The 8,398-nt window shown below is 37.3% G+C and overlaps 1 long non-coding RNA gene across 1 annotated transcript; it reads left to right on the top strand.

Annotated features, from left to right (window-relative positions):
* Positions 1–7,186: 7,186 nt before the first annotated feature.
* On the top strand, positions 7,187–8,003 carry LOC135226054 (uncharacterized). The gene is made up of 3 exons (XR_010317125.1): positions 7,187–7,327; positions 7,493–7,542; positions 7,817–8,003. It is a non-coding gene; the product is annotated as an uncharacterized LOC135226054 (long non-coding RNA).
* The last annotated feature ends 395 nt before the right edge of the window (positions 8,004–8,398 follow it).

Raw genomic sequence — 8,398 nt, 5'->3', positions numbered from 1 at the left:
TTTTTTTTTTTTTTGGCTCTATCACAGTCCTCTAATTCGACTGGGTGGTATTTATAGTGTGGGGTTCCGGGTTGCATCCTGCCTCCTTAGGAGTCCATTACTTTTCTTACTATGTGCCCCGTTTCTAGGATCACACTCTTCTGCATGAGCCCTGGAGCTACTTCAGCCTCTAGTTTTTCTAGATTCCTTTTCGGGGATTTTGGGATTGTGCCTAGTGCTCCTATGATTATGGGTACAATTTCCACTGGCATATCCCATATCCTTCTTATTTCTATTTTCAGATCTTGATACTTATCCATTTTTTCCCTCTCTTTCTCTTCAATTCTGGTGTCCCATGGTACTGCGACATCAATGAGTGATACTTTCTTCTTGACTTTGTCAATCAACGTCACGTCTGGTCTATTTGCATGTATCACCCTATCTGTTCTGATACCATAGTCCCAGAGGATCTTTGCCTGATCGTTTTCTATCACTTCCTCAGGTTGGTGCTCGTACCACTTATTACTGCAAGGTAGCTGATGTTTCTTGCACAGGCTCCAGTGGAGGGCTTTGTGCAAGTGCCGGGCATTCGCTTGCTATGTGGTTTATGGTTTCATTTTTCGTATTGCACTTCCTACATATGGGAGAGATGTTATTTCCGTCTATCGTTCTTTGAACATATCTGTTCTTAGGGCCTGATCTTGTGCCGCTGTTATCATTCCTTCAGTTTCCTTCTTTAGCTCTCCCCTCTGTAGCCATTGCCATGTGTGTCATCGCTGGCTAGTTCTTTAGTCTGTCTCATGTATTGTCCGTGCATTGGTTTGTTGTGCCAGTCCTCTGTTCTGTTTGTCATTCTCCTGTCTCTGTATATTTCTGGGTCTTCGTCTACTTTTATTAGTCCTTCTTCCCATGCACTCTTAAGCCACTCGTCTTCACTGGTTTTCAGATATTGCCCCAATGCTCTGTTCTCGATGTTGACGCAGTCCTCTATACTTAGTAGTCCTCTCCCTACTTCCTTTCGTGTTATGTATAGTCTGTCCGTATTTGCTCTTGGGTGTAGTGCTTTGTGTATTGTCATATGTTTCCTGGTTTTCTGATCTATGCTGCGGAGTTCTGCCTTCATCCATTCCACTATTCCTGTGCTGTATCTGATTACTGGCACTGCCCATGTGTTTATGGCTTTTATCATATTTCCGGCGTTGAGTTTTGACTTGAGTCTCTGCATATGTACTTTTTTTTTTTTTTTTTCCCCCCCCCCCCCCCCCCCCCCACTGAATCGTGTACTTCATTTCTTGGTGTTTTATGTCCCCTTCTTCTATTATTGCCAGGTATTTGTATCCAGTCTCATCTATGTGTTTGATGTTGCTCCCATCTGGTAGCTTTATCCTTTCAGTTCTCGTTACTTTGCCTTTTTGTATGTTGACTAAGGCGCATTTTTCTATTCCAAACTCCATCCTGATGTCCCCAGATACAATCCTTACAGTCTGGATTAGGGTATCTATTTCCTTGATGCTCTTCCCATACAGCTTGATGTCGTCCATGAACATCAGATGTTTGATTCTGTTGCCTCTTTTCTTGAGTTGGTACCCGGCATCCATCTTCTGTAGTACTTTTGTCATGGGAATCATGGCTACTACGAAGAGTAGTGGGGACAATGAGTCGCCTGGAAGATCCCACTCCTGATATTAACCTCTGCTAGTCTTATTCCAGAGCTTGTAAGTATTGTATTCCAGTTGCGCATTGTATTTTTGAGGAAGCTGATGGTGTTTTCCTCTGCCCCATATATTTTCAGGCATTCTATTAGACATGTGTGTGGTATCATGTCGAAGGCTTTCTTATAGTCTATCCATGCCATGCTTAGGTTGGTTTTCCTTCTCCTACTGTTCTTCATTATCATTTTGTCTATCAGGAGCTGGTCTTTTGTGCCCCTACACTTCCTTCTGCAGCCTCTCTGTTGGTGGAGGATGGTGTTTGTCTCCTCTAGGTAGTTGTATAGCCTTTTGCTGATGATACCTGTTAGTAACATCCACATTATTGGTAGGCAGGTGATAGGCCTGTAGTTACTGGCTATATTTCCCTTACTCTTGTCTTTTGCACTAAGGATGTTCTTCCTTTGGTCATCCATTTGGGTGCATGGTGATTTGAGATACAATGTTGGAGTTGTTCTGCTATTCGTGGGTGTAGGGCCTTGAAGTTTTTGAGCCAGTATCCATGGACTTCATCGGGACCTGGGGCTTTCCAGTCTGGCATTTTCTTTAGTTGGTGTCTGACTGTGTCTGTCGTGATCTCTGTGAATCTTTGTTTTATTCTCCCTGTTTCTTCTTCCTTGACTTCCTGGAGCCATGTTGCATGTTTGATGTGTGATACCGGATTGCTCCATATGTTTTCCCAGAGTCTCTTACTTGGTTCGGCTTCAGGAATTTCTTGGTGGTTGTCTTCCCCTCTTAGTTGGCTGTATACGTCTTTTTCTGGTTGGTTTCCGATAGTTTGTTCTGCTGGTATCCCTTATTCCTGTTCATGTACCGTTGGATCTTATGTGCATTGGCCTTAAGCCTCTGTTTTACATCTTCTATTGTGTTGTTTAGTCCCCTCTCTTGTACATTGTATTTCTCGTTGAGTTCCTCCCTTGTTTTCTTGCTTCTTAGCCTTTTTTCTGCCATCTCTTTCAGTTTACTCAAGTCAGATCTCATACCCATGATTTATTCCAAGGAGGTTGCTGTTTTGGTTTCTGTTGGGTTGGTTGTGCTGGTGGTGTTATTATATTATTATTATTATTATTATTATTATTATTATTATTATTATTATTATTATTATTATTATTATTATTATTATTATTATTGGCGATAGAAATTACTATAACGTCGTGTTCCTGATAAGGAAAGCGAGACCTTCGATTTTATTGGGAGCGGAATGATGGATAAGAGCTCATATTCCTTAGTTCAGGTGCCCAGCGAATGACTTTAATTTATTGAAAAAGTTAGCAATAGCCCCCAATCTCTAAGGTATATGGGGGTTTGCTGAGAACGACGTTAATGTAATGACAAAATCTAACAATAGTCCACAGCCCCTGGTACTATAGTGGGGGAGTTTAGTTAAAGGAATGAACTCTCAAAGAAAAAATAAAAGGCGAATCTTGGAATAACTGAATAATGTTATAAACCAATTGCCAAAAAGATATTTAAGAATTGTTAAAGGTGAAATGGATGGAAAAGTCAGTACGAACAGAAATGGTATGGAGACTGTAATGTACAAGAAGTAACTAATTAAGCAATCGAATGTATTCCTTTCAAATACAAGGTCATCCGGGAATGTACTTGGACGCCTACAGATGGCAGTTATAGAAACCAATTAGATCACAATTTTTATTCCAGAGAGAAGAGGCACGCTGCTGAACGCCAAGAATCACAGAAAATAAATTCGTAAGTGGTCAACAATTTGTTATTGACGGACTAAAGCTGAAATTAAATCACCAAAAAAAAAAAAAAAAAAGTTGACATAGTACTACCTACATCTCATACACGAAAGCTTCCTGGTGATGAACATTACTGAGGCAGTTGCAATTGAATACTATCTCAATAGATCAGCAGCGTATGTAAGTGTTCATAAAACATCCAAGAGGAAAATGACTGTCCAGAGTATTGATATATCAATAACAACTTCAGAAGGATATGAATAACTGCGCGAGACATTTTTGTGAGGTCATGAATGAGATATGAGGGAGCTCATTTGATTGCTATACCGGCAGTTGAAGAAAGCCTGAATGCTTTCATGAACGAATTCATGATTTTGTTAAATGGAATCAGCAGTAGAAAAAAGAACTTAGATGATATTTACATTTTAACATTTTTATACGAGCAATACTGCATCACGTTACTAGTATTTATAATTCCTCAGGACAGGGTAGAATGAAATGGAAAGGAATAACAAATTGACGCCAAAGGCTCAGCACTGGTACCTATGAGGTCATTCAGCTTTGAAACGGATATTGTGAGTAGAGGGGTTTGAAAGTCGCACCAGGAGGAAAACCTCAAAGCAGGAGAGGGTGGATAGCAAGTTGAAAGAAAGAACTGCTTGAGTGGTACATGTGGCGTGATAAGAAGAGAAATGGTGATAATTGGGGGATACGTAAAAGAAGTGGTAAAAAAGTTTAGCAAAAGTAAAATGGTGGATCTTAGAATTTTAAGAGGGTTTGACGGTAGACTCGGAGGAAAGGGTGTAATATTTGTAAGGAGAGGAGGAATTATCCAGTAGTGGTATAAATTGGTCCTACACATTTATGTCCGTGATAACTATCCTAGTAGGAGTTTGAAGCCGTTAGTTGTGGCAGTTGTAAATACAAGGATATCATCCGCTACTTAGTCGTTTAAGTACGAACGTGAAAGAGCCTGCTGTGTGTGTGTTTGTGTGTATTTTTTTTTTTTTTTTTAGAAACAGCTTAGTTTGAGACTCTAGAGGAGGGCAATCATGTGGTCAGGAGCAGTTTCATTTACTTTTTAGAGCTTTTCCAGATGGAGTTAAAAGTTAAGTAAATCTTAGTTTTACCAGACCACTGAGCTGATTAACAGCTCTCCTAGGGCTGCCCCGAAGGATTAGATATTTTTACGTGGCTAAGAACCAATTGGCTACCTAGCAACGGGACCTACAGCTTATTGTGGGATCCGAACAACACTATATCGAGAAATGAATTTCTATCACCAGAAATAAATTCCTCTGATTCCGCGTTGGAAGAGCCGGGAATCGAACTTCGGACCAATGGATTGGCAGCCGAGCGCGAAAACCACTCGTCCAGCGAGGAACTGGATGTGGTTCGAACCCAAGTGTTGTAGGTTTGAGGAATTTCTATAAATTTATGCATGCTCAGTTTCATTTCCTTTTTTAGAGCTTTTCCAGATAGGGTTCGAACCCAAGTGTTATAGGTTCGAGCTTTGTATTGGCCTTGGGTTCGAGGGAAGTGACCGTCACTTAGAGTGCCACAAAGAAGATAGCGTGAATTCGAAGCCCACCTAGAAACGCTATTGTATTTCCAAATATTTCCAGTTCGGGTTCAACTCTTACAGATCTCATTGCATTAATGTCACGTAACGAAACCGAGAAATTGCAAGAAAGTTTTGTAGCTTACGAAGATTTCACGCATCATATGAATGCGACCTATAGAATCTACATTACAATAATTCATATTTAACAAAGTGAATGACACCAAATGCAAAGCAAACTTTCACCGAACTGAACGTTTATAAAAGCGAAACTGCCCTTACGTTCAAATGGAACTTGTTCGCTTCAATGTATTCAACAAGATCCCCAGAATTTACAGCAGCAGTAAATCTCTCCTCTCCATTGCATTCACTTCTGCCGATGCAAGAGAAGCTAAAAGGATTACAAGAGAGATGTATGTTTTAAGATTAGAAGGGAAAATAAAGCGAATACAAAATCTATCGCTAGAAAGTGAGAGAATTATTTCTTGATGAAGATATCCCTGCAAAGACGCGTTACTTATCTGGCGAAATTCATGATTTATTTCATGAAATGTTGACATATTGATCTCTGCTATTCCCGGTGTGTTCTCCGGCCTGTTCTGAGAATTATGAATACTAGAAATATGTCACAGGATTGTGTGTACAGAAACGTTGCAATAGTAACTACATTACATATATATATATATAAATACACACACATTACTATACATATATATATATATATATATATATATAGTATATATATATATATACATATTATATACATATATATATATATATATATATATATATATATATATATAAAATAAATATATGTACCACGAAAATGTGTTGAATACGAAAGCGTTCGGTACTGCTGTTCTTCTATTTTCCTGTGCCCTTGGCTAAACATATTGTAACGCTATATATATATATATATATATATATATATATATATATATATATATATATATATATATATATATATATATACATACATATATATAATATATATATTAATATATATAGATATATGTATATGTTATATATATATATATAATATATTATATATATATATCATAATATATATATATATATACATATGTATATATATATATATATATATATATATATATATATATATACATATATACTATATATATATTATATATATATATATATATATATATGTATATATATATATATATATATATATATATATATATATATATAGTATATATATATACATATACATTATATATATATATATATATATATATATATATATATAATAATATATATTATAATATAATATATATATATATATATATATATTATATATATATATATATATATACTGTATTTTCTGTTGCAACATCATTTCTGAACACGCAATCCTGTAACTTATTTCTAGTATTCAATAGTTCTCCTATTAGAGTGAGACAAAACGTTCGTGTATTTGAAAGTGTCTCGGATAAGGCAGCAATACTCCACTGAGGGAGAAGGAAAACCAACAGAAACACTAATCAGATCAAAAGGAGAATTAACCACAAGTAATAAAACGATACACCAACTGCTTTAAGCATGGAACTGTTTTGGAGAGGAACCAGCATATTTTTTTTTATTAAAGATATCTTCTTACAATAAGGCAGTTAGTAGTGTATCAATCGATAATATCTTCCTCACACTTTACGTCTTGTCGAAAATAACCTTAATAGGGGCTGCGGTCTCCTAAAAGAATTTTCTATACAGAATAAATAAATAATGTACTTGCCTACAGCGGCAGGAAGGATTCGTAAATATGGAATTTTAGTATTACCAAAATAAGTAAAATAAGTACTTGGTACCGCTTACAGTCCTTCCTGCTGCCATAGTTATGATCAGCAAATTGTTGACTCCTCCTCTTTTTGTTGTTTACGAGGAAACTTCGAGATCGGTGATGCGTGAGAAGTCAGTACTAGCAGTCCAAGGCAGTCTGAGCAGTCGAGGCAGTCTGACAGTCGCGCAGTTCCTGCCAGTCCCGGTCAGTCCGGGCGGTCCTGTCAGAGCATTAGGGCAGTGAGCTATTCCTGTAGGACCACCACATACCCGTATGCCATTGAGCCCGTCATTCCATCGTCAGAGTGAGCCTGTCTTCCTGGAGGATGTCTTGGACGAGGCTCTGAGAATGTTATTAAGAATCAAGGGTCCCTCAAGAGGCATTTGTGAAGTATTTCCCTTGGTTCCATAATTTGGACGGCGTAATTGGTTGGTGGCCACCTGGATGTGCTCTGCCTCCTACGACTGATTTGTTCATCATCGTCTCGACTTTGATTCACCTTAGTGGATGATTTGTGGAGAAAAGTCACGTTCTCCTAAGCATTGACTTCAATCCCTTCTTGCTCGGATGGACTACGGTGAGTACCAAGTATTTTTTTGGGGCAAATGCTGAATGGTAATCGTAACAATCTCTTTGAGCCTTTGTCGCTGCCTATTAAAGTCCTTCCTCCACCTGCCATCGGTAGAGTACGGATATTCACGAATGTTTAATAGTTATAAAAGGATTTCTCTTGTCCTTGCAGTGGTTTCGCAACTCTACTGAAGGTTGTTCATGGGTTTATTGTACATAGTGGTAAGCTACTATTTGTTATTTCTGGATAAGTCAACATAAAATTGCAAGAATCTCCTTTAATGCAAACTTACACGGATATTATATTATTTTCAGGATTATCCAGCCTTGATTTGGTTGTCATACTTGGTTTTTCTTGTCTTGACCTACTTACAGTAAGGTAACAGTTTGCATATTCCTATGTATAAGTGCTTCTTGCCATATTATTCTTACCTATATAATTTAAATTAATTCTTAGGCTTCACACTAACGTGCAATTTCTGTATTTCCCATCCAGGTATGGAGGAGAAGCTGATTATTGAAGAGGAAGAGCCCTGTGTCATGCACTTGACACATTTGCAATAAATAATAAATTTAAACATTTCAAAGGTGTATGAATTGACTTCCCTTCAGTATTTTTAAGTACCTTATAAGGTGACTTCATAGTTTTTCAGCTTATGGCGCCCAACGTGGGGCAACGACGAAGGAAGTTGGATTTCGCTATGCAGAAATCCCATTAGTTGGTGAAAGTAGCGGGATCCATTGTGTGAACTGAAATTTATTTCCTTTCAGATTTATTACTTTAATATTAATTTTTTCCTTTCTAGGATCATTACATTAATATTTTTTCCTTTCTAGGATTATTTCTTGTATAATTTAACAATGTCTGCTTTATCTGTGCTTATTGGACAAAGGAAAGTCATCCGCAAAAAGGTGACTGATATTATAACAGGTCCTCCACATTCAGTACTCTTAGCAGGAAGATTATCTATCAAAGGTATTCTGGTAAATTATAAGAATAAGTTAACTGACTTGGACACTGAGATTTTGGATAAGAAATTTCCAGGGGATTCTGATAGTACAGATTTAGAGATGGAAT

The sequence above is a fragment of the Macrobrachium nipponense genome, chromosome 14 (assembly GCF_015104395.2).
Source record: "Macrobrachium nipponense isolate FS-2020 chromosome 14, ASM1510439v2, whole genome shotgun sequence".
Lineage (NCBI taxonomy): Eukaryota > Metazoa > Arthropoda > Malacostraca > Decapoda > Palaemonidae > Macrobrachium > Macrobrachium nipponense.
The sequence above is the reverse complement of the archived record's forward strand: the minus strand, read 5'-3'. Positions and strand labels throughout refer to the sequence as shown.